We start from the raw sequence: 27,890 nt of genomic DNA on the forward strand, positions 1-27,890 counted from the left end.
CAATGCTTCATTTAAATGTAACAGGTCTTGTCTATGGAAACCCATATTCTGGTATTCAAGAAAGATCTGCCTCTAGCCTGCTCTTTATCAAGAAATGCTTCACCTGAAAATCAGACTTTGCTGAAGAAATCTGTGATTACACCTTGGAGCAGCAGCAAATGCAAACCCTTTGTTTGAGTTGTTCAATTTGTAGAAGCTATATGTTCTACTCTGAAGTATGTACAGCATAGATCCAAAGATCCATAGATCTATGCTGTACATACTTCAGAGTAGAACATATAGCTTCTACTATGAGTTTTATGAGTCAAGATCTTTCCTAACCCGAAATCATTAGGGATTTACTTAGCCCTGCTTCCTGTAAAGGTGGAGACATGTCCATTATCTACAGGATGGTGTTAAGAGCTTCCATTCTGTTCAGTGACTGCCTAAGTCACATAGCTCTAGTTCTATCAGCTTCTCACCTGTAATGCCCATTTTTCCTTGAGACCTCAGTAAAAGGGTGCCAGGGTAGAGCTGACCTTACTGAGTCCATACTAAATGATGTCTTCCAAGTTTTCCAATTGCTGTTCAAGGTTAGGCCTTGAGAGTATTTGCACTCAGTCTTCAGACCTAACTCTGAGGAATTCCTCCTCAGGCTTCTTTCTCCAACTGACTGCATTAAACTAACCAAAAATGGCACAGGAAAAAAAATGTAACTTCAAGCTTTAATGTAAGGTGACCTGAATAACACATAAGTCTAAAAATTTAGGATGAGATATATACTAGAGTACAATAGAAAGTATCTAATGTAAAAACAAAAATGAAACAAACAAACAAAACCTTGCTAACCTAACTCTACAGTGCAGGCTTTGAAAGTTCAGCTTTACTTTAATGAACATTTCATATTTTTTAAAGAAAACTATTTACATGATATACATAATGAAGACACCATTGAAAATATATTATAAATTTGGTCTCCCAGCATATCACTAAAATAAAAAAAATTAAATCATTTTAGCTAAATACTTGAAGTAAGAAAAATAATAAATATTCCTTTTTTTTTTTTTTTTTTTGGTACCAGGTGTTAACCCCAGGAGTGCTAAACCACTAAGATACATCCACATTCCCACATATCCCCAGCCCTTTTAAAGTTTAATTTTTGTTTGTTTATTTGTTTGTTTGTTTGGGACTCTTTGGCTAAGTTGCATAGGGCCTCACTAAATTGCTGAGGCTGGCTTTGAATTTTTAATTGTCCTGCCTTAGTTTACTAATCCACTAGGATTACAGGTGTATATCACCATGCCCAACTCAATGTTTTGTTTTTATTCTAAACAACTTCTAAATTTTGGTCAAACAAATAATTCCTTAATAAGTTATTAACTGTGTTGCACAGAAAACTTTTATAACATAATTTCTTAATTAAGAGAAAATGATAATTGTTCAAACGAAACTATTAGAAATTAAAATTACTTTTACCCACTTTTTGAAAATATTTTTATTTGTAAAGTTTTCTTGTGCTTGATTTTTCCATAAATATTTGGTGATCTTCAGGAGAATGTGATGAATTTTTATTTAATGAAATTAATATTACTGTGAAGAAATAAATAATATTTCACATTCAAAAGCATTTAAGACAACAATTAAGATCTATGAATTAATCACATCAGTCTTCTCAATTACATACATAAAATTTCTGGACCAAATTATGTTTTATTTATTTTTTATTTTTTATTTCATTTTATTTTTTTGGTGGTGCTGGGGATTGAACCCATAACCTTGTACGTGCAAGGCAAGCACTCTACTAACTGAGCTATATCTCAAACCCCCCCAAATTATGTTTTAAAATATGTGTATGGTTATCCATAAATAGGTACCTAAGACATATTATTTTTAATTTTTTTTTTAGTTGTAGGTGGACACAATATCTTTATTTTACTTATCTATTTGTTATGCTCAGGATCAAACCCAGTGCCTCACATATGCCAGGAAAGCACTCTAAACTGAGGTACAACCCCAGCCCAGACTTACATGTTTTAATTCTAAAAAACCTTCCCGGTCAGTTCATAACACTCCAAGGTATCAGAAATACTCCCATAGAATTGACTTGTCTTACTAAAGGGCATAAAGTGGTTATAAAGTCCAGATTAATGCTGAAAATTATATAAAATCTACTAGGATTACCAAACATGCATTAAACATATAGTAAATGTCCCTTGCCCCTCCTCCCCCGCCTCTTCTTGTGGACTTCTTCATCTAAATTACTCCAAAGTTCACTGCCTGAGTAAAGCTTCATAATATTTCACATGAGCACATAAGGATAGCTACCCTACTCATGGGGGCCTGAAGAAAAGCATTTGACGACTTCAAACTCTCTTCTCCATATTCATAAATACTTTGAAATAAAAATTTAACTCTTTTACTGTCTAGTGCATTATTATTTTCTTTTTATTATAGAAACAAGTAGTTATTTAGAAGGAAAAACATGTGTAAACATAACTGGTTTTAAACAAATGTTCAGATTATGTGGAAGATAATTGCTCAAATGTAAATGAACAAATCTTCTGTGGGTCTACGAAAACTTCAATATCTTTACATGAATCCTCACAAACTTGAATTTGGTAATCTACCTTTTGTAAGGCAGACCATTTTAATGTCAAGAATATCTCATTTTCACATTTTGGATTATTTTTAATAATTAATATTTCAAACACTAAATACCAAGAGATTCCCAGGAGCATTTTCAGAATTCCTGAAGAATTTCAGGGGATATTTTAAATCAGAGAGAAAATAATGTGTTTGCAACCTCTGTAGTCCTTTCTTGTCTTATACAAAGGGCATTTGTGCATAAATACATGCTGAAAAGTCTATTTTTACTTGATTGATTGGACATGATCACTCTGGATACCACATTTTTGGCTGACCCCAATGAATGAAATATAATATGAAAATAAAAAGAACGGTGTAAAACCTAGGGCCAGAATATTTAGTAGGGGAATTATGTTTTTATTTATTGAGAAATCTAAAAGTATTATCAAGGTTCTTGAATATTCCCTAAGTTACATAGCTATACATTAACTGTTGCTTTATCATGCAATCCATATCCGACTTTGTGTAGTTTTGATTACAAAAGAAAAAACAAGAATTTTTTTAATCATAAAAACCTGAATTTTTAAATCATAAACAACTAAATTTATTTAATCATTTACATTTAAAATAAAAATAAGCCAGATTTTGGTAAAAAAATATTCTGTTATGGGCTGGGTGTGGCTCAGTGCTTGCGTAGCATGCACAAGGTCCTCTGTTTGTGTCCCCAGTATTGCCTAAATAAATAAATAAGCTATTTTTTTTAAAGTCATGTCATGCACAAATCTAATCTCACATTGTATAGGATTTCACTCAACAATCTATCATTCCTTTCTAAAATTTGCCATTTTGTAACTGTGAAATTTAAAACTTGAAATTTATATATAATGATGGTCTATAATCTATGCAGTTTTTCTGTGACTATTCAAATAAAATACTATCACAAAAATAAGATCGCACAACCAATATCTTTTTTTTAACCCAGGAAAATGACAAAAGTATCACTGAACCTAGTCTCAATTAATTTTAAATTCATAGAACAGCTGTGAATGTTAGAGCCATAGAGATTTCTCCAGGACCCCTGTGAATTATCTGTCATGGTTAAAGGAAGCATAACAATTTGCCATAGGTATACCCACAGGGTATGAACTCATAGGAAAGAGAAGAAAGAAAGTGGCATGGTTATGAAAAAAATATGATTGGAGAAAGCTGCAAGGGGAAATGAGATAAGGTGGTAGAAGAGGTAGAGTTCAGAGGAAAGATAATGAGAGCACAGACAGAAGAGTTGAGCTATGAGGAGATTAGGTTTACAAAGCAAGATCTGTATCCATGACTCAAATCTCAGAGAAGAACATTTCTACACATCAAAGAGCTGCAAAGAAATGGTTTATTTTTAATAGAATTTGAAGGCAACAATAAAATATCAGTGTTGTGGCTACTACCTAGGTGTGTGATATGGTATGATTATAATTCCTGAATGGAATCATCATCCAACTGTATTTCTCCAAAGAATAAAAACAAATAGAGCAGAGCTAACAATGTTTCAGTTGTTACTGACAGCTCACATTTTAGCTTGTAAAATTAATACTAGCAAGAAAGGCTGACTTTTCCTATAAATGTAACAAATAATTTACAACATTTTGATGATCATATTCTGATATATTGTATGTGTTAATTGCATGAACTATACTTACAGAGCATTTATCCATTTTGGTATTAATCCAACATAAGTTATATTTGATGTTAAGGTAAAAGAGAGAAATGGAATTCTAGTGCAAACTGGGGATTATGGGAAGGCACTGAGAAGTGGTGTTAAGAATTGAATCTTAACTAATAGTACTTTCTCCAGAAATGGCAGAATTATTAGGAAGTGTTCAGAAAGAACTTTCCTAAGGTCTTATGTCTTCAAATATTTCAGTGTCTAAAAATATGGTATCTATGGGCAAGTGCAGACAGTTTAATATAATTCAAGCTATGTATGCAATATGGAGTGGAAGGTTAGGTTAAAGACTAAGATAAGAACCTTACAAGGCCTGGCTCAGCAGACACTAAGATTTCAAGATGACATTAGTCATGCCAAAGAAAGAGAAGAAACCCATGGAGTCAAACTAGGGGAGTGCCCAAGCTGGATATTGATGTGGGATTTTCCCCCTAAAGGCATTGGGTGAGCATTTTAGAGAGGTTACCACCAGTGTTACAAGTACATCAACGTGAAGAAGGGGAGCATTGCAGGTGTCAACATGGTGATGGCAGCATGCTGCTTTTCAGCTAGTGCCTTTCTTAACAGTACCTCAAGCATGAGTGGTGATGCAAGTATCAATGAAGAGGGGTCAGTGTGGAGAGTATACTATGTACTCCTGATTGGGACTGCCTCCAGTATGAAAGTGGCCTCATGGCTGAATTCTTTCATATTCTGAGTATTAATATCCAATAAAGGTGACTGGTTAAAAAAATAAGATTTCTTTGTTGTTTGTTTATGTTTACATAAGAAATAAAAATCCAAAAACTAGTGGCTTAAAACAATGAAAACATTTAGAAATCTGGGTTTTGAATAGGGCATGGCAGGAAAATTTCACCTCTACTCCACTTAGCAACAACACTCAGAATCCTCTGAAGTCCCCAGTACTCAGTTGTTGGACAGGTATACCATGCTGGCTGTCACTTGAAACCTCAACTGGGACTGTGATTAAAATCTGTTCTGGTTGATGCTGGGTTCTATTGTATGTTTTGTCTTTTATAACCCAGTCTTATAATCATACCATGTTCTTTCACTACTTATTATTCATTAGAAGTGAGTCACTAAATCTAATCTATATTCTTGAAAGGCAAATTAGACTTTGTCTTTCAGTGTATAAATGACAACAGCAGGTTGCTAGAAAAGTCTTTTAAAAAGGATATTTTGGCATAATCATCTTCAAGGAAAAAAAAAAACTAATGCAACTGCTTATTTTAAAACTAAGAATGATACATGGATCCCAGTGGTTTTCAAACAGATAGGAAGCATTATAAGACATGTGGTATAGAGAGCTCTGTCTGGCAATTTTAGGAGAAATGATAAGCTAGAGCTTGCATGTAATGGAAGGAAGTTCAGTTAAAAAGCCATTGCAGAAAGTAGTGATGACACTTTGGATTACAACAGTGAACGCAGGAACAAAGTTCAGAGGATAAAGTACTACTAGGAGAGAAGATCTGCAAAGGTAAATCCTAGAGACAGAACACAACATGTTGATGCAGTTTGGAAATATTCTTAGCATAAGTGATTAAAAACAGAAGGAAGAGGGCAGATTTAAACAATTTCCAAAGTTAATGAAACATTGGAAATGTAAGAATGAAACACAGAGAATATTGACCGAAGATATGTGACAAGACTGGATAACAGCCAGAGGAAGAAACTGTAAACCTAATGCATTGTTGTATTTATTTAATTTTTTACTTTGTTTTAAAATAGGTGAGGATGAGATTTCATTGAATGAGGCTGAATTCACTTTGGAAGAGCTAGATTGTGTAGAATACAGAGGAAGGGTTCATTTTTGGACTGCTACTGAGACTAATAGAAAGTTGGAAAGATAAGATGTAGGTTAGTGGAAAAAGATTTGTTGAGGAGGGGAATCTGCTCAAGAATATTGTGCAAATAACTAAATTTGGAGAAAACATAAGGGAACAATAGAATTGCTGCATATGTCAAGAAATAAGGTACATGTGCAGGAAATTTTTCTTTTTTTTTCCCCCTTGACTCTGGTATGATGAACTGCATGAAAATGAGATCATTCCTTAACCTTCTGCCTTCATTATGTAATTCGGGGGTAAAAGAAAATGGATGCTATATTGTAAACGACCTAATTAATGGAAAACACTTTGATGCCTCACACATAAAATTTCTCTATAATCATTAGTCAATTTATAAAATCAAAGAAAATGATTCTACAAGACCAAAGGCACTTTGAGCATATAAATAAAAGCAAAACAGAATAATACATGGCTACAGGACCATGTCTGCATTAAAACTATGTTGTGTAATGATGTCCATCTCATTCACCATCTTTGTACAACCAGAGATATAAAAAATTGTGGTTATATGTGTAACATAAATTGTAATGCATTCTGCTGTCATATATAACAAATTAAAACTTATTTTTTTTTAAAAAAAAACTATGTTAGTAGATAGTAGAGCTGTGTTGGATCTACCCTTTGGGGAAATATTACTTACCAGAAAAATTTTAAAGAAGTTGAACATTACCCAATAGTAGGAAAATGTAGATCCACTTTAATGTGATTAAAATATTTCTAAAAATATTACTAAACATAGTGTATATTAATGAACATATGGGTAGTTTTCTAAATTTCCCAAATATAATCATAGCTTAAAATAACATTTTTTTCTTAACATTATGGAGATCAATATTAAATGTCTTTCAAAACAGCATCTAAGTAAATATAGTTGGTGATTTCTATTGCCATCATTTTTAATTGAATGACAATGAATAAATTGATTTTCTTGGTTCTCAATTGACTCATTTTTTTAAGATATTTCATCTTTTGAAGGGCAATTCTTCAAGAAAAAAGGAAACAATAAATACAACAGAAAAAAAAGTATATAGATAGTAATGTTGATTATCTGATGTTAGATGTGTTCAAATTTCAAAAGTGTTAAAGTGCAAAACAAAACAAGAATGGATCACACACAGTGAATAGAAAAATTATTTTGTCTGTGTGTGGTTACTGTGAATTTCTGTAGTGTCTTTGGCTTCATTGATCATTGTGGATCCCAGCTTGATTGCAAACTTAGAGAGAGAGAGAGAGATTGAGAGATTTTTAGAGATTGAATTTCAACACTTATTTTGTTGAATAAAAAGATGTCTATTCGGATTTTTAGGGATTATTTTCTGTTTTCCCAAATTATTATCATTATTCCAATATCTCTATGTTACTGAATATTATATTCAACAAACCAGATAATCAATTTAAAACTTAAGGATTAGCTTTTTTATTACTGTCCCTCTCACATATACAAATAATAATAAAAAAAAAAACATTAAAAAACTTTTATTTCTGGAACCTCCCCAAAGGTCAGTGTTTTCTTTATGTCTGCCAGAGCCATCAGCACCTCTCTCACGGCCTTGAAATAGCTGCTTGCTGCCAAGTTGGGACACGTGCCTACTCTCCAGTTTGCTCTCTCTACTGAAATGGAACCATGAATGGGATTCTTTTCTCCTAATCTCAGTCTCATCATATTATGGCCCTGCTTCAAAGACTCAAGCACTCTGCTTTCACTGGGCTTCTGCCTACTGGCTCCAGCCACCTTAACTCCACACATTTGCTGTAGCTCTTGGTTGCAGGCACACTGACTTTAATCTCCGACACCTACCCTTATTCCTCCTCTCAAGAGGCCTTATGTTTGCTTTCTCTCTCAGTGGAGTGTCTATCCTGCCCCTCTTTTCCAAAGTAGCTCTGCCTTATCTATGAAGTCTTAGTTTAATTGCATCTTTTTCTGGTAAGTTTCATAATTTTTCTGACCTTGCATATTTTGTGCTGTAATTGACACTGAGCATTCTTCACAAAAACTTTTATTATAATTGTACAGTTATTTGTGTCATTAACAATTATTATATGCTTTCTACATTAGAATAAAATTTCACTAAGGGACTGTTTGTTTAGTCCTTATCTTTGGACATTAGACTTTTAACATCAACTTTGATATCTGGCATCATATTCAGAACATCTAGTACAGTGTTGATCATGTACTAAAAACATTCTTAATTGTTATCTGATGAATTAAATAAATTATTGTATGATTTGGGATATAAGAATATGAAATGTGATATAGTAAAATGAGGTTATTTAAATTTTGTATTTATGAAGGAAATTATAACATTCAATATCATAATTGTAATACTATACGACCTTTGAAGTACAATCAGTCCTGAATACCTGTGGGTTATGTAGTTGTAGATTCAATGCATGATGTGTTTGAAAATATTTGGGAAGAAGTGGAATCGTTACTGAACAAGTATACATTTTTTTTCTGGACAGTAATTCCTAAATAATATTGAACTATATATTTTCTGGGATGTTATAAATAATGTAAAAATGATTAAAAGTATACAGGAGGACTTGCAGTAAGTCATATAAACATATAACACTACTGTATATAAAGGACTTGAAATCCAGCAGATTTTGGTGTTTGTGTGTGGAGGGTAGAGGTTGGAACCACTCTCCGATGAATACAGAGGGACAACTGTGCAGTACAACACAAAGACAGGTGGCTATTTTACCATAAGAAATACCATTATTAATTTTGGTTGATAACAGAATGAATAAAACTGTACATAATTTACTTATATACAATACTTAAGCTAAAAAAAGACACTTTCAACCTTTATCTTTAAATATTAACTGAGCTCATGATAAAACCCAGCAAAAACTTAATTGAAAAAAATGTATTATAAAAGTATTTGTCTCTATATTCTGACAAACACCCTTATTTTCATGATTTACATGTCTTTCTGTACCTCTTCAAATTTTTGCTTAAAAGCTTATATTCATGTAGTCCCTATTATAAAATTTTATTAACATTTATATTCCTAATATTTACTCTAGTTTCTTGTCTTCTCAATGTTCTATTTCAATCTAGTTTCAAAATTTTAGAAGTCCAGGCTCCTGCCTCTCCTCCTTTTCTTCCTCTTTATTTTTTTAAAATATTATTATGCTGTGCTCTCTTGGTGAAGATAAGTACTTAGTAAAGATGAGGCTTAAAAATGTGAACAGAGATTTTTAAAATCATTTCAAGAACAGTGAATGGAGATAGTATCTCTGAATACATATTTATGATTTTACAAATATTTCCATCTTTCACAAATATTCATGGGGTAGAATCACAACCAGAAATCAGATATTGAAGATAACTGTCTTTGAAAGGAATATGAGTAGAAACATGAATGAAGAAGAAACTTGTCTGTGCTAGGTAACAAATTGCCTGTAGTTATACTCAAGCTTTTCCCCCATCTCTTGTTATTTAACATAACATGATTGTTTTAAAAATTTTAGGTAATATGATTGAATAATTAGATTTAGATGAATCTGTAAGAAACTGGCTGGAATTCCAGATATTGAATTAAAGGAAAGCACAATTGGAAATTAAATCCAGTGTTTTTTTTTTTTTGTTTGTTTGTTTTTCTTTGAACTTTGTCCTTACCCATGTCTATGGGTAAGGACATCTAAAAGGGTAGATTCCCAACATTTTTGCTGCTCTGAATCAGTAGTCAGCATATTCCATATTATGGTTTCTCAAAAACTTAGAATTACTTGTTATAAATGCATTAGGATGAAACAGAGGGAAATATCAAGAACTTCAGGATGCTCCACTCACATGCTTTTGCTTCTGTGGTTCTTTTTTCAAAGTGATCTCAGATAGTGTCAGCACACGGAGCAATGTAATGCTGGCTGCATCTTAAAGGAAAACTGATAGCTAAGTCAGGCTGGAGGGAGAGTGTGAAGCTGCCTTGGCACCAGAGAAGACAAACACCCTGACCTCTAACTCCTGCTTAACTTTGAATGATGAATCAGTTTCTATGTTTTACCAGGACACTCACAAGAATTAAGAATTCCTGATGAATAGCATTAATTTTTTATATACAAATGCCTCTCAGTATTCATTACAGAGAGCACAATGACTTTTAAAAATTATTTAAGCTTAAAATGGTCAAGACATGTTGCTAAATATACCTACACATATGCATATATATTTTCATTAGCACTGTGGCTGTTGCTTTCTGGGGGAGCCCAGTTACCAGGTCATATAAAATGTCATGTAACTTCTGTTATTCCAATTGTGTTTTGCTTTTTTTTTAGTAGTAAAAATTAGGAAAATATTTAATGGCATAAATTTGTTACCAAGACAAAAATTATATAGAATTGTAGCCAAGCACATTTATTTTGAAAACAGTTTCAGAGTGATGAATCTTAATATCAATCAGCAAGTATTTTTAAAATACAAATCCAACATCAGTTAAAAATCATAACTTTCTTAAAAGACTGGTACTATTTCAATAAATATAAATTTTTTTCATGAAAATTCAAACAGGATATTGTTTCCATGGAAAACTGATTTCCAAATAAGCACTAATAAGTATAATCATAAAATTCTGAACAGGTGTTTTGCTTTTCAGAAGCAGCTTATAATCCTGATAGAGTTGCCATAATTTTGATCCCATGAATTTGTTATTGTGGTGTATTATGTAATTTGAATCCTATTTTCTAAACTCAAGCCTCTAATAAAAATGAAAAATAACCCATCACAAAATATTTAATCAATTATTCAATTATCATCTTAGAAGTGGAAATTACATACAGTTTTACAAAAAGTATAAAACCTAAAATAAAAATTGACCTAATGACTTGTATATTATCAGGAAAATATTTCACTTTCAAGGTCAACATTTTAAATTGCCACTATTTTTATCCATTAGCAATATTATTAAGAATTAAATTAATAAAAAATGTATGAGACATTTAGTTTCATGTATAGTATTTCTATTCTATATATTTTAGATTATATGAAAAGAAAAATAAGTGCAAAGAAAAATTTACTGATTTTTAAAAAAATGGAAAATTAAATTATTTTTTCTTCTAAATGGGCATAGCAAAAGCAACTGGTTAGACATTGCCAAGATTTATCTTTAAGGACAAGGAAATAATGGGAAAGGATTTTATTAAGCAGATTCAATTTAATCTATATTTCACTTCTCTTTATATCAAGCACTTTGTAAGAGATTATAATTATAATCATTTAGTTTTAATTTTCAAATAATCTTATAATATTACTATAAAGGAAATATTGTACCATTTATTTTTGTATCATTTAGGTTTCAAATAATCTTATAATATTACTATAAATACATCAGTTTACACTGAGAAAACAGAAATTTAATAAATAGTTTGTAAGAGTCTCTTTAAGATACGCAAATAAAAATTGAAGCAAAGTTGTATATTTTTATTTAAAAAGAATTATTGATTATCAGGTGTTAAGGTCTGTAAACAAGTCAAGATGGCGCTTGGCATTTTGCCAGAGGGAGTGGTTTGTGAAGTAACGCCAGGAGCCATTAAGTGTGGAGATTCCTTATTGGTTGACTGCTGTATCTAGTTTATGCTAATTAAGATAAGCTGTGTGGAATGTATATATACCCCTCCTGTCCTACAATAAACAGCTCCCACTCTAGCTGTATCAATGTAGGCAAGTTGCTCTCTAAAGTGTGAGCCATTACTACAGATAGAATTGTGATATCATGTTAAGATTTGTATTATTATGTATAACATATATAAAATCTCATCACTGGGTTCATTCAGTTTGAATGATATTTTGTTTTATCCACATTACCCAAATAAGAATATTAAAATGAACACAAATGAACAATTTTAATATAATTATTTAGATATTTGTACAAACAGCATGAATTACACTTATTGTTACCTTTGCCTCATTGAAAACTGTGTAAACGAAATATTGTTCTATGATAAATTGGAAATGAAAATAAAAGTAAACAAAATTCTTCTTACCCTGTTACACTGAGGATTATCATAGGTTCTGAAATTCTCATATTGTACTCAAGTAAATTGACCAAATACTGTGAGTGCTTAGACCCCAGTTTAAGGATTTTTGTTCCAAAATATCATAGTTTCACAGCTCTGTAAAATTTTGAAATGATAGAAATTTCTTAGCCACCCATCTACCAATGGGTAAATAAAATATAAAATAAAAAAAAGCATTCACTTTAATAACATATATTCAATTACAAGTTTTAATCTACTGAATTCAGTGGTGCTGTACTATTTTCATAAGATTCAAAAGAAAATAATAAAACTAGTAGTGCTTTTTTATAAATATAACTGAAATACTTGATTTATTGATGCATTTCTTCCATATGATCTCTTGAGCTGCAGGCAATTTGAGATATGCAAATGATATTGTAAATCTTCAAACAAAGTTTGGCATTGCTTTTTGACAATTTTTCATTTCTTATGCTAAAGAGTAAAACATTTATGTGTTTATGTGAAGGAATGCCGGTCCTCCTAAGATGAACACATTTTGAACATAAAATAATCATTATATGCTTAACATTATTTTTAGGTGTTCAGACATTAAATACCTGTAGCTACTTACAATGCTTTGGAAACTTTAGTAGACTATATTATTTCAGATAAATGTTTTTAGTTTCTCAAGAATTGAAATCTAAATGTTTAGTTAAATGTGCTTTAAATGTCTGTTTGTTAAGTTCTGTAAACAAGTCAGCATGGTGCCTGGAATTTTGCCAGAGGGAGTGGTTTGTGAAGTAACGCCAGCGAGCCATTAAGTGTGGAGATTCCTTATTGGTTGATTGCTGTATCTAGTTTATGTTAATTAAGATAAGCTGTGTGGAATGTATATATATCCCTCCTGTCCTACAATAAAGGGCTCCCACTCCTGCTGTATCAATTTACACAAGTTGCTAATCACCCCCCACCCCTGGTTATTTTGCTGCAGCCAGACTGCGGCATCTGTTCAACTATGTAAATTGTGAATTTCACTTACTTTTTAATTTTATTTAGGTAGTTTTGTTTTTGTTTTGCAGTATTGGAGTTTGAACCAAAGGATATTCTGTTACTAAGCAACATCCCTGGGCCATTTTGCTTTATTTCTTTTTTTTTAATTATTTTTTTAGTTGTAGATGAATATAATATTTATTTATTTATTTATTTATTTATTTTTATATGGTGATGAAGATCAAACCCAGGGCCTTACACATGTGAGGCAAGCACCTCTACCACTTAGCTACAACCCCAGCCCCATTTTGCCATATTGCCCAAGCTCACCTGGAAATTGTGATCTTCCTGCCTCGGTCTTCTATGTCCTTGAGATTACAGGTGTATGCCACCATTCCTGGCTCAAATTATGAAATTTAAACATATTTACTGAATAAAAATTAATAATTAAGAACTCTTCACTGAAATCCAGATGGTGCCAATTTATACTAGTATTTTTCAGGTGTATTTTGAAACTTTTATGAAATTCAGTTTTTTATTTGTAAATCCATGGATATTCTGTAATTTAAGGTAAAATTTAAATAGCTGATCTGTAAATAATGGCTGTGACTATTCTGAGAATATCATTTTTAACCTAAAGTGAAGCAAAATATATACCTGAGTGGAAACTGGGCACAGTGGTTCTAGCCACTCACAAGGCTAAGACAGGAGAATGCCAACTTCAGCTTGGGCCATTTAGCAAGCCTTCATCCCAAAATAAAATAAAAAGAACTGTGGAAGTATTTCAGAGGTAGATCATTTGCTTTATACAAAATTTAATTCTAACATAATTTAATTCTAACATAGACAGCTATCTTACTTCTGCTGCATAATACTAGCACAATGAAATCAGAAAACCCTATCACGCAAATGATCATATAGTTCCAAATGATTAAATTTACATCCTAGGAGAGTTCATGCATACATGTATACTACTTAAGTAAAACCATATACATATAAATCAAAACCATATTTATATAAATCAGGATAACAATTTAGTCTAATCATGTAAAAGTCTTGGTACTGCAGTGCAAACTTTAAATAATCTGATATCAAATGCTATAGAAAAATTTTCCTACACATTATAAAATGATTTGCTTACCATGGACTCCATTAAAACACTGAGAGTCAAATTTCTGAAGTAATATGATTTTCTTTAAAAGTAAATATCAAAACATTTCACTATTTATCCTCTGAAATTATCTCACTTTTCTCCTTATTCAAAAATTTATTTCCTATAATACTGTCCCTTTGTTCAGTTTTCTTGTCTGCACTTTTTGTCACTTTATTTTTAGGACAGACTGTTGTCAATAGTTAGTATACCTATATCTCTTCTTCAACCAAATATCAGACAGATTATGAATATTTCTGGAGTTGCAGTGGTATTAGCATTTTCATAATAAAACTGCTCTTCAGAGGTTTATAATTCAAATCTACAAATTCACACTGGGCTCATCTTGGCATTTGAGGTCAGAGCCTGAAGCAAATTTGTTTTACCAATTTTCAAACAAATTAATGTAGCCATTACTCTAAGTGGTCCACATACGAATCAAACACAGGAGAAATTTATCCTCCCACAATAGTAATAACCATTTGGCTCATACTTATTTCAATTTATTTAGTTGTTTTTGTTTAATTTTTATGCATTCCATGCAGGTGTTAGAAGAAAAATTCTAAGAGAGAAAGAATGTGACACATGATGGCTTTCCTCCAAGCAGCTAATGCTAACATATGTAACCATAAAATAAATAGCCTTCATGGCAGGTGGCTTACCCTGGAACAATAAATCCAATTTCTCAGTATTTTACATAGACAACCATGTAAAATATGCTGAGTCTTCTTTTAGAGAAATAAACTGTCATATCAAACACCTTTAAAAATATATTTTAAATGCTGTTAAAAATCCCAGGATATTTTTAAATGCTGTTAAAAATTTCAGAAATGGCTAGGCTTGGGGGCAGAGGTCTGTAATCCCAGAAGCTCTGGAAACTGAGGCAGAAGTATTGTAAGTTCAAAGCCAACCTCAGCAGCTTAGTGAGGCCCTAGGCAACTCAGCAAGACCCTGTCTCTAAATCAAATACAAAAAAGGACTGGGGATGTAATTCAGTGGTTTAAAGTCCTGGCTTCAATCCCCAAGACCCAAAATAAATAAATAAAGAAGTGTCTCAGAAATATTTTTATATTATATAGTAAAGACAGGAGCAACCAATAGCAATTTATATATAATTGAATGACTTTATATTAATGACAAAAGAATATGCATTATAATTCTATAAATATTTCTCTCTGTTGACAAATCAAATGCAAATGAATTTATGTCATAGTTGGAACCATGAATTAAGGATTTGGAAAAGAAAACTCATGGGCATGTCATCTCAAAATGCCCCTTACTTTGAACATTCACAGAGGCTATCAGCAACTGTTATCAACTGTTTTTAATTACAAAAAATTTGGTCAAGTAATAGTAAAAAATAAAAATAAATGAAAGAAAAGACATAAATGAAGAATAGAAAAAAAAAAAAAAAAGAAAAAGAGTATTTCATTGCAACATAAGTAATGACTGTTATTCTGGAGAAAATGGGGAAAACCAAGTATATAGACAAATTATTATTAAGCCTTGAGGCCAAAAGTTTATTGGTAAGTAAAAGTCAGATATGATAACATATTTCATAAAATTCAAATAAAATATCATCACCCTAATAACATACTGGACTTTTAAAATAGCTTTTTATTTGAGGGCTGTGTGGCTTCATGCTTTTATCATATATATATGATATGATTTTTATTTTGTTCTTATTGCATTCTTATTTTAAAACTTTATGGTGTTTACATGGCTATAGTAATAATGAAAGTTATAGTCCTAACCATAATCAAACTTACAGAGGGCTTTCTGTATACTTTTATTTCATCTTCATAACAACTTTCAAATATTATTATTAGCTTCACTTTTTGCATAGGAGGAAACTTTGAGTTAGCAGATATAAGTAACTGGTAAAAGGCTTCATGGTTATGGGATAGTAAAGCTAGAATTACAACTCAGGCAATATACTTACATGTATGGTGTATTCTTTGCTACATTAGATGTTTATTATTTTAACATTTTATTTGCTAAGTTTATAAAAAAAAAAAAAAGCTCATTTCTCTACTCTTAGAATAGTTATTTCCTGTCATTCGTTTTAAGAAATCACTTTCCTTTGAACTTCGTCACATATATATATATCTGTTGTTTTTATATTATTTCCTTTGTAATGATGATTAGAATAGGTATGACTGAGGCTAAAAATGTAAGTTATTCTAAATATAATTTGATTGTGTTTTGTTTAGTGATTATTACTATTAATTTGTACCCTTGTCAACATAGAATTGGGGATGTTTATATGCAAACACACAAATGTGCAAGCATTTCTAGTTTATTAGTATAACATAGGTCCCATTAATTTTTTAAGTCCTTGGTGAGGTTTGATTTTTATATTCTTTTAAGTATATTTATTTCCCTAATTTGTTTATAATTTTTCTCCCTATAGTTTTAAAATAAATTATGTTATCTTTATAAAATTAATTCATCTTTGTTGTACAATTTACTAGATTTAATGAGGGAAGTATAGTCTTCAAGAAATAAACTTATACCAGTAAACAGTAGAAATTCATTCTGGCTTGACCTTCACTGACTGAGGTGTATCTGTAAGATGCTGTCTTTAGAAGTTGTGTTCAGGAGTGATCATGACAGCAGGATCATGAAAGTACTTATCATGAGCCAGTACTTTGGGACCTTTGAATAACCTGATAATAAATGATACTCACTGACATCATGTGGGTGTGTTGGGGAAGCTAACTGGATCTGTATGAGAACTGGACTTGTTTCCATTTTGCATCCATACATCACACCTAGGGATTCTGAGCTTAAGTGGACAATGCATATCTTTGCTCTTACTGATGTCCAATGGACAGTCAACATTACCTTAAATTAAATGTCAAGGTCATAACAACTGTCATAGTCCTGATACCTGTGGCTTTATCACTAATGAGATACTAGTTATATTTATTTCACTTATAATTGTTGAAGATACCTTAAAAATGCTTTCTATACTCACTCACAATGATAACTATTAGGCCCACCAAGACCATAAAGTCTTGTTTTTAAAAACATAGTAAAGTATGCATATATTTTTATTAGACAACATGGACTGGCTAGGATAGAAGTGCCTGGATAGTGAAGAAGTCACAAAAGCTAATTATCTCCTTCACTCTTCATCCAGTATGTTCAGGGGAGGAGGAATAGTCATTTGGAGTTTTAATTCACTTCTAAAATAATAGGTCTAATCTTATTTCATTCTTAGTTCCCAAAGTACAGGAATGTGACTTGCACAAATTTATTCATAGAAATGAAATGTTCACTGACGATATCATGGACATCAGTGAATGCCCTCTGAGCTATGTGATGGTGAATCTTGATCCAGAATCTGATATTAATAATACTATGTGTTCACCTTTCACTTACTTTGTTACAATATAAGATTTTACTTTCCTGACATCAGATAGAAATTTGTTTTTTTCCTAACTGTAACTTTTCTGGTATTGCTGTGTGAGGAAAGAAGTGTTAGCCAGCAGGAGTCCTGCTGGGAATCCAATCTATGTGTGCAATGTGTTATGGGCCTGTCACCCCAAATCGTTTATGGCGAGACATTGTTTGACTTATGGACACTTGTCAAGGTCATGCTGCTGTAAATGAGCCTCAGTTTGGGAACTGAGAACAATCTTTTCACAATAACTTTTCTCTGAATAGTTTCTGTTAGCCTGAAGTTTTCTTAGCTACCTGAGAAACTAACCACCAAACTTCAAGGACAACAAATTAAATCAGATATGAGTTCCGGCCAGAGAACAGAAGAGGGATGAGAATTGATCTCTCACAAAATGCTACTTACAAAATATGAATGGGTTATTCAGTATGATTAACACTTATCAGCAGAAGGTTAGAATGCTCAGGAGAAATATTAGAGAAGAAGGAAATTGAAAATAATAGAAATAGAGCAGAAATTATAATGATTGATTATAGCACAAAAACATTTTTTGCTAATTAGCATAGAAATAAGTATCTTTTGAAAATTTGAAATAATCAGTTAAGATGAGATTCTATTATATTTGACATTAATCTCAATTTTGAAATTTTATTCTGTTTTTCTTCCAACATAAAAATATTTGTGCTTTCCCTGGCAATACTAACAAGCCCTGTACATGTAGTGTCTGGGCAATGTGCTCTCTGCTCAGAAGGAGGCCAGACCTGATCATATATTGACTTTAAAGCCAAACTTTGAGATTTTAGGGATACCATGGAGTTTACAATAGGTTCAGGGATACCCTAAGGGAGGAAAACAGCAGAATCAATCATCGTGGATTGCATATTATTTTGATGGGAGACAAATGCTTTGGCCACAACCTGATATTTATCAGCCTGTGGAGTCTACAGACATTTGAAACTTTTATGAAAATTTCAAAGCAAGAATAGTTAATATATAAAAAAGTGGTTATTTCCTAATTTTCAGATTAATGATAAAATACATTACGATCCATATTTTATCTTTTTCAACTGACTGCAAATAGTTAACAAATATTTATTTGTGAAACCTTCTCAGTTTCCAAACTTAATATATTTGAGAAATTAATATTTCTGAGTCCAATCTTGCTGTTCTTACAAATTAAAATTAATTGTAGACATTAAAATCGTTGAAGAAAACATTGTAATTAGATTGTTGCTTCATGAAAGTACTTTAAATTTACTGTTGCATGATGGTGATATTAGTTATAAAAAACTCATCATTCTTAAGCAAATCAAGGTCTTCCTTCTTTTTCATATTGTGAGAAGTGTATTATGAGGCAAAGGTACCTATTAAAAAGTGTGCTGTCAAACACCTCATTTTATAATGGAGAAAAACATATTAATATACCTGAAATTAATGTTTTGTTAATAGTGACATATGAAAACAGGTGGTAGGCAGGGATAATTTTTGTTTGTTTTCTGCCTAGGAGAAGATTTTATTCTGAGAAGGTTTAATAGGCTCAACTGTGAAAGACAGGATATTGGCAATAGTGTCACTATACTTGTATAGTTAAATTCACTTCAATATGCACACACCATAGTTAAATTCATTTCAATATGCACACACCTGACATATTTTCATACATATAACTTCTATATAAACCTATTTTTTTAGGGTATGAGATATCTAAAAGTCCAGATGATTCAGGTTTTCTCTGAGAATTTAAGGTATATATACCTTTGTTTTATTTTAGAAATTAATGAATATTTGGATTAAAGTGTATGGTTTAATCTCTATATGGAGAATTTTATATAGTCCACCTGGTCAACAGATACTCCAATGGTACAGAAAATCACTTAGTTGCAACTTAGAAATGAAAGCATCTTTTACTTACTGAATAGTTTCAAGTCACCGCATTTCCATTTACTCTGAGGGGTGAAAAATGGAATGAATTTTATTATCTGGAAGAGTTGCTACACTGTTTCTTTTGTTGGGCATAATTTGGATTTCCGTGAATCATAGTATAGATTGCCTGTGATACAGGAAGAGTAAACTGTCTCTACTTTGTTAGGCATTTTGCTTTGTAAGCTTCATATTTTAAGAAACTTCACTAATTATATGCATTTCTGCAGTTTCTCAACAAATAATGACACTTATAGTTAAGAAACTTTAATCAATTTGACTTGGTTCTCATCGCCCCAACCAGTGCATCCAAAACTTTTTTGTTTTAAGATATGTCCCATGGCTATTTACACATGATTATAGTTTGTGTGTTTGTACAGAAAAGAAGGAAGAGATTGGAAAAGCAATAAAAGAGAAAAATCCATTATTCTTTAAGAAGCTACTTGAATAATTTCATTCTATTGATTTACTGGTTATAAGTCACTGGTTTTAATTCCTCAATATTCCAAAATATTTACTGAGTGTTGATTAATACCATGTCTCCTGAAATCCAACATAACTAGGAGAAAATTGAAAAATTAGTTTATTGGTCATTTCAAATCCTTTCGTACAATTAAATAGCATTAAATAATATCTCATTGCAGATGCTTTACCTGATTACCAAATGACCAAATACCCTTTTTTTCCTTTCTTTCTCCCTGCTCCCACTGAGGGATCTGTTATATTTACAAGTATGTGCTTTCCTACTATCCATGATTAATTCAGAGTACAATGTATTTGCATCATGTTCCAGAAAAAAAATTTTAATTGATCTTGATCAATCTTGGTGTCCTTCTTTAGAGATCTAACTAGAGAATATGACAGATAAACAGCTAGAGGCTTTTGCATGTTTTCCTTTCCCTTTAGAAGGTATCAAAAAGGCTTTTTTCCTTCTCCTCCTGAGAGTTTGCCAGATCCAACCTGAGGATGGCCGAAATGTGGAGGACAACAAAATAAAGAGAATTATAGAAAACCAAACAAGAGTTTGAAGATTGACTTACATGCTGTCATTTACATGTGAAAACACAGAATTGTTTACTTTGCTTTCAATTTACATGTTTTATTTCTGCCAGTTTTGAATGTCTTAGCCCTTATGTACATTTGTCTTAGGTCATTTAGCACTTTATAGTTCCATCTAAGGAAATTGAGTTATCCTCAGTCATCCTTGTGAATGATTAAAAGATGGGTATTGGGCTGGATGCGGTGGCATACACCTTTAATCCCAGTGGTTTGGGAGGCTGAGGCTGGCTGAGGCTGGAGGATTGCAAATTCTAAGTCAGCCTCAGCAATTTAGCAAGTCCCTTAGCAATTTAGTGAGACCCTGTCTCAAAAATAAAATATAAAAAGTGCTGGGGATGTGGCTCAGGGGTTAAGCACCTCTGGGTACAATTCCTGATACACACCCCCTCGGTATTAGGAGGGCAATGGGAATGTGTAAGGGGCATCAGGGGCACAGGAAGAAAAATCCAATAGAGTCATAAGCAATGCCCCATTTTCACTAACACTCATTCAGAATGAAGCCAATTATTGCTTTGAATACATGAAAATGTATACAATAGCAATTTTAATTCTGGTTAGTAAACCAAAGAGAAAAGAATAGCCAACATTGATAAGAAGGAAAACATCTGTTTAGTTTGAAAACTGCTACAATTTTTCTAAGATTTTTGAAGTGACATATTGTTTTTAAATTTAGAAGGATAAAACTTGTAGTAGATGCCTGATTTTAATTTTCAGGAAAAAAACTATTTTTCATGAAATATCAAAATATATGCAATGCTGAATCTAATCAAGTTTAATTATTCACAATGTACATAGCACATTGCTATTATTTGTGTAATTATTTAAATAATATTATTTGGTAGTTAGATTCAACCACCTCAAAAAGTTAACTAGAAACTTTTTAAATAAAAATAATAGCTTTTAAAAATTGAGCACCTCCTTTGTAATATTCCAAGCATCTTGAAGCTTGGGTATCTCTTATGTATTGTATTTAGCATTATGCCAGGTATGATCCCTTTACAGAGGTCTTATCGGGGTTGAGTGTGTGTACACACGAGTAGTAGAAAGGATGGGTAGAACATGGTCGCACCATCAGTGCTGAAGTACACTGAGTGGGCTCAATCCTGGCTCCCTCTAGAGGCTTTATGACCTTGGGCAAATGTGGTAAATACCTTGTGTCTTAGCATCCTTACCTGAGAAATGAGAATGGCAATAATATCTCCCACAATGGCTTGATGAAAGTATGGAAGCATTAATATATTGATGCATGTGCTTAGGCACACCTTGGCAAAAGAAAAAAAAAGTTCAATACTACTATTACTTTAGTTTATATTTTCATTGGTGTTGTACCTTGGTTAAAAATAAAACAGTATATTATACAAACAACACACAATTCCTATGCAATGAATCCCTTTGTGTAGTCCTGTTTTCCACTCCTCAAATATCTAGTCCGTAATGTATTGTTGATGCCAGTAGCTGTATCACATCTATAATTTCTACCACTTGATACACTATTTTCATTTATAGTAATTTTATTATCATGTTAATGGACCTACTTAGCATGTTTGCTTGTGGTTTCTTCATGAACATATGGAATCCACCCCATGTATACATACTGATTAATTTGTTTCATATCATTCTCATGTTAATAGTATCTGAGCAATTTATAGCATGTTCAAAATAATGTAAAACTATTCATGAAGAGCAGAATGGAATCTTGGAAAGTCTTGATCTTAGATTGGAGCCAGGCAGCCATTTAGATGATGTGTGTAACTCCAGGTAACAGTGTCTCATCCTTCACCTGAAATGACATTCTATTTACAGAATACTATGAGCCTAATTATACATCTCTGTATGGCATGAATAATTTATATTTTTATATTAAATCAAAAGTAAAAGACACCAAAAATGTTCCATAGAAATAGTTTAAAATAAAAAAGTTTGTGCCACATGAATGTCTTGAACAAGCTTCAGACCAATTCTAATTTTCATTTGAAAAACAAATCACCATCATTGGAATACAGACATTTCCTAGAAGTATACTTCAAATTATAAAATTTTGATTGGTTCTACTTATTTTGGTATGGGTAATTACATACATATTCATATATTTTAAAGTAGCTTTTTAATTCTGTGTCATCTGACTCACTATTTAAATAAAGGTGTCTTCTAAATTAAAGACATCTGTGGAAAGGGTTTGAATCTGGAATTCTACTTATTCTTTAAGTGTCTTTGATCCTCTCTGTATTGCCCTTGTCAAGAACCTGGTATTCTTAACATAGAAACTATTGATAAGTATCCTCTTTCTGTTGAATTTATTTCTTTCCATTCCTGTTGCAAAAAGGAAAAGGATTGTCAACAATTGACACAAAATATTTTTGTGTATTGATACATTTAAAAAATTATTTTGACTTATTTTACATTTATCATATATATTACAGTTTCTTTGAACTGGATTTTTTCTATATATTTTTTTTCTGAATGAATGGTATTTACCTTGGGATTCAAGACCATATTTACAGTTTGAGAAACAACTTGCTATATATGTAATTAAGATGATGGTATGTGATTTCCCTCAATAGTTTATTTCATCCAAAGGCAGATTTGATGTTTAATAGCATTTGAAATGTAAGTAGGAAAATTAAAAAGTTAATTATGATACGAGGTAGCTGTGTCCCTCCTTCTCTAACACTATTCAAGTTGGTCATAGAATCCAAAGAAAATGTTGTGTGGGAGAAAGAACTCAGACTTAGGTTCACATGAAAAAGTAAGCAAGTACACATATTCATCTCTTACTAAAAGTACATAGAATAGGCTAAATAAAATACAGCATGCAAATTTAAATACATAACAAATTTTAAAAGGCATAATTATAAACTGGTAGTAGAAAGAAGCAGAAATATGAAAGCTATGCTACATCTACAATAACTGGTTATTTAGTTCTAAAACATTCATTCTAAATGTTGGAAAATTTTACCTACCTTCCCATACCCAGTAATGATATTATAGAATTGGGCTTGTAAAATTTTCAATTGAATTTAAGTGACTGAATATAATATAGTGTTTTAGATCCTGTGGACACTATTATTGCAGTTATCAGTTTTTGATTTTTAAAATATTTTACCATAAATTTTAATATAAAATATATCTTTAATTTTGAAACAATAGCTGTTACTGTCTGGGATAAATTTATATGTTGAAGCCCTGAACTACTGTATCTCAGAATGAGATTATATCTGAGGATGGGGGCTTAAAAGCACAGTTATATAAAAGTTAGTCTTATAGGAAGGTTCTAATTTAATCCGAAACAGAACAATATATACTCTAGGTTAATTAGTGTGTTTTTGATTTTGAGAAAATCTTTGTCTTAACTATAACTCTTTAATAAAAAACTTAAATTACACTCTTAATTTGACCAAGAATGGCTTTGTATATATATATACATACATATATACACATATATGTATACATAGTATATGTATATATGTATAATACATATAACATGTATAATATACATATATGTATATACATATGTATGAACAATATATAATACATACATATATGATGTTATTTACATTCTAATCTCATGTAAATGGTCATAATATTCATTGTTTTATTTATCTCTTAATGTCTTCTTATGATGTGAGACCTATGAAATACTTTGGAGTCTATAAAAACCCTGGTAATCTGACAACTTTCCCATATTCATATATGAATAGACACCAGTGAAACTTCATATCATGTTCACCCATAAGAATGGGATCCTAATTAGAATAAGTATTAGAATATATGTATACATACATATATTGTTCATACATATGTATATACATTATGTATATTATATCTATATACATATATAATCAATACATAAATATATGTATATGTGTGTATGTTTGTGTGTGTGTGTATATATATATATATATATATATATATATATATATATATATATATTGTACATGATGTGAAGTTTCACTGGTATGTATTCATATATGAATATTGGAAAGTTGTCAGATTACCAGGGTTTTTATTTTTATTTATTTATTTATTTAATTTATATATGACATCAGGGTGCATTACAATTCTTATTACACATATAGGGCACATTTTTTTCATATCTCTGGTTTTGTACAAAGTATATTCACACCAATTTATGTCTTCATACATGTACTTTGGATAATAATGATCATCACATACCACCATCATTTCTAACCCCATGCCCCCTCCCTTCCCCTCCAACCTCTGTGCCCTACCTAGAGTTTGTCTATTCCTCTCATACATCCTTTCTCTATCCCACTATGAATCAGCCTCCCTATATCAAAGAAAACATTTGGCAATGGTTGTACATGATGTGAAGTTTGACTGGTGTGTATTCATGTATGAATATGGGAAAGTTGTCAGATTATCAGGGTTTTTATAGACTCTAAAGTATTTCACAAGTCTCACATCATAAGGAGACATCAAGAAGTAAATTAAAACAATGGATATTATGACCATTTATATGGGATTAGAATGTAAATAACACCACTTGTAGCTATGGAATTTTGTGTATAATATCATTAATTGACTCTTCCACAATTTTAATCACTTTGATTTTTTCTAATGACTGCTGGAGACTTTTAACATCTTATCTCTACATTTACTACCCAAGAATGAAGCTAGTAGCATTGAGGTAATGAGTCTTTTACTCTCAGTTCTCAGGTGACGACATTAAGGTGACCTAAATGCATCGCATTACTTTGGTTTTTATGAAAAAGAGTGAGAGGATTGCTAAACTTGCTTCCCCTTTCTTACTATACTTAATCATACATCTTCTTTTCCCCCTGAAATAAGATCCTAAAATATAAGGAAATACAATTATATGGGGGAGAAACATGTTTTCTTCATTTAAATTAATAGGATCATAGCACTTCAGTGCTGCAATGTAATCATTTTATGACAACAGATACTATGTTATACACATCTTATGCATTATTTTAGTCATTCCTATTTGTAATAGTAATTAAACAAGAATATAGAGAAATTACTAAAGAATCTTAAAGATCTAAGTATGTGGTAAATATATATCATATGTGTTCTCAAGTGAATAATTTGGGATTTGGATATGTGGCTTTTCATAGAAAGAGTTAAAATATCCATTTGAACATTTCTAAGGTAATTTTGAGAATACAAACTAGAACAAAGAAATGTAACATTTTCTATAATTCAATTTCACTGAACATTTGATCTAATTATATAAAGATTTGTTATGTATGCCTTTTTTTTTCTTTTTATTGTTTAGAACCATTACTATAATTATTCTCAAGATGTTTTGGAGAATAAATCCTGATTGAATCTTGCCACAATGCAATTTTAGATCTTAGGTTTAGAAACTCAAATTTTGAGATGGCTGTATTATAAGCAAGCAAATATATTTTACATAAATATATGAAAATATGTGCTTAACTTTTACTATTCATTGATTAACTATTTTTAGAAAAACTGACTCAGACACATCCTTATTATCTATATATTCATGCTACATGTTATATATCAAAATAAGTGAAGTAGGGACACAGAAATTATATGTATCTGTACAGTGAATTATATGGAACACTCCAGTAAGAGTCTTTTAACCATAGGGAAAATAGACACAGATTTTACTTTCTTACTACTCCAAAATAAATAGCCTGATAAAATGAAGTAAGTTTCACAAGGAATATTTAAAAAGTTATATGCATCTGTGCTTTTAATTTGTGGGCAAAATTCCAGGTGCCTTTTGAAATTAAGATTTAAAGAAATACCAAATAATTATATTTACATTTTAGTGTTCATTGTATGAGATCCAAACTGAAGAAATTCCTTAAGTATCATTTTTATTTTGATTCAGCATACAAGTCAAATTTGAGATTATGAAATGTTCATCAACTTCTGAGTTCTAATATCCTGCAATGATTCACAAGATCACCTTCCTGGAGTAAGATCTACATGTTAAACACATGACACTTAAGCATCACTCATACTTTGTTTTAACCTAACAAACCACTTATAGATTGTTAGTAAGCTTCATCAAGTTATGGAAGGATTCCAAAAATCATGATAGCAATAAAATGGTGTATTTGTAATTAGTTCTTAATCATGATAAATGAATGCTGGGGGTCTGCATTAGAAAATTTTTAATCCATGTCAGAATTTTTAAAATCAGGCTTCAAAAATTATTCATAATATAAGTAGTTCAAATAATTTAATTTTTATCCATTCCTTTCAATAAATAAGAAGTTATCCCAAACTGATTCATGTTTTTGATCAACTTAAAGGCACAGTGAGAGTCCTTTGTTTTGTATAGCTTCCATGAAAATTAAAGCAAACACTATTCAACTCATATTTCCTGGATCTCATGACAGAGGTGTGATGGTTAACAGAAGCTCTTTGATGGCATTGGAAAGCTAGTCTGGATAGAGAGAAATTAGTAAAACTAGGCTTTTCATACTTGGCTCTTTCATTGTGACAGAGAAATATCTTCCATAGCAAATGGGTTCAATACTTTAAATTAACATATGTCATGAGGAATTATTGAGAATGATAAAAGGGTATTTTTTGGATATTTAAGATAACTGGACTGGCATAAATGGTTTGAAACAAACCCATCCCTCTTAATCATATGTTAGTAACTTAGGTTGAGTTTGGAATGCATAGTTCAATTGTCTAGTTAATTGAGTCTATGTAGAAATGGATTAACCAAGCTCTAAGTGTTCTGAAATTTAGTAAATTTAGAGCATTCATTGTACTTCCTGATATTTGAATAGTTCTCTTTATCCCATAAAATATGAGTAGGATCTTTGAACAACAGGAAACCTAAAGAAAGGATTTTAGGGAGACTGATAAAAGTACTATCTAAATCAAACTTAAATCTGAATTTTAACAAAAGTATGTGAAATAAGATAAATCAGTCAAAATAGAAGCATCCATAGATGTGATTTTCAAACCCAATGTGTGTGTACTAATACAATGCATGTAATAACATAGATAAGCTACCATAAATGAATGGCAATGTGAAGAGAGCCCACATGTAATAATTCATTCTCTTAGAGGAAGATTTATAATTTGAAATTCACCCTGTCTATGATGTTAATTAAAATAATTGATCACTTATAGTATGCATACAGAATTATTTAGTTGACCATTGAAACTTAACATTAAAGAAGCTTGTATCTCAGTAAATAATAGCAATAATAACTATAATTGTTTATTAATCATGATGTATCAGTCCCTATTTTAACCATTTTTTCAATAACTTATTTAAATCTCACAGCAATCCTATTA

The 27,890-nt window shown here is 31.3% G+C and overlaps 1 pseudogene; it reads left to right on the forward strand.

The window, feature by feature from the left end:
- Positions 1-4,623: 4,623 nt before the first annotated feature.
- LOC124103351 (ATP synthase subunit f, mitochondrial-like) lies at positions 4,624-4,870 on the forward strand (annotated as a pseudogene).
- The last annotated feature ends 23,020 nt before the right edge of the window (positions 4,871-27,890 follow it).

Source organism: Marmota monax, unplaced genomic scaffold (assembly GCF_021218885.2).
Source record: "Marmota monax isolate L192 unplaced genomic scaffold, Marmota_monax_Labrador192_F-V1.1 WCK01_AAM20220418_F8-fsc00240, whole genome shotgun sequence".
Lineage (NCBI taxonomy): Eukaryota > Metazoa > Chordata > Mammalia > Rodentia > Sciuridae > Marmota > Marmota monax.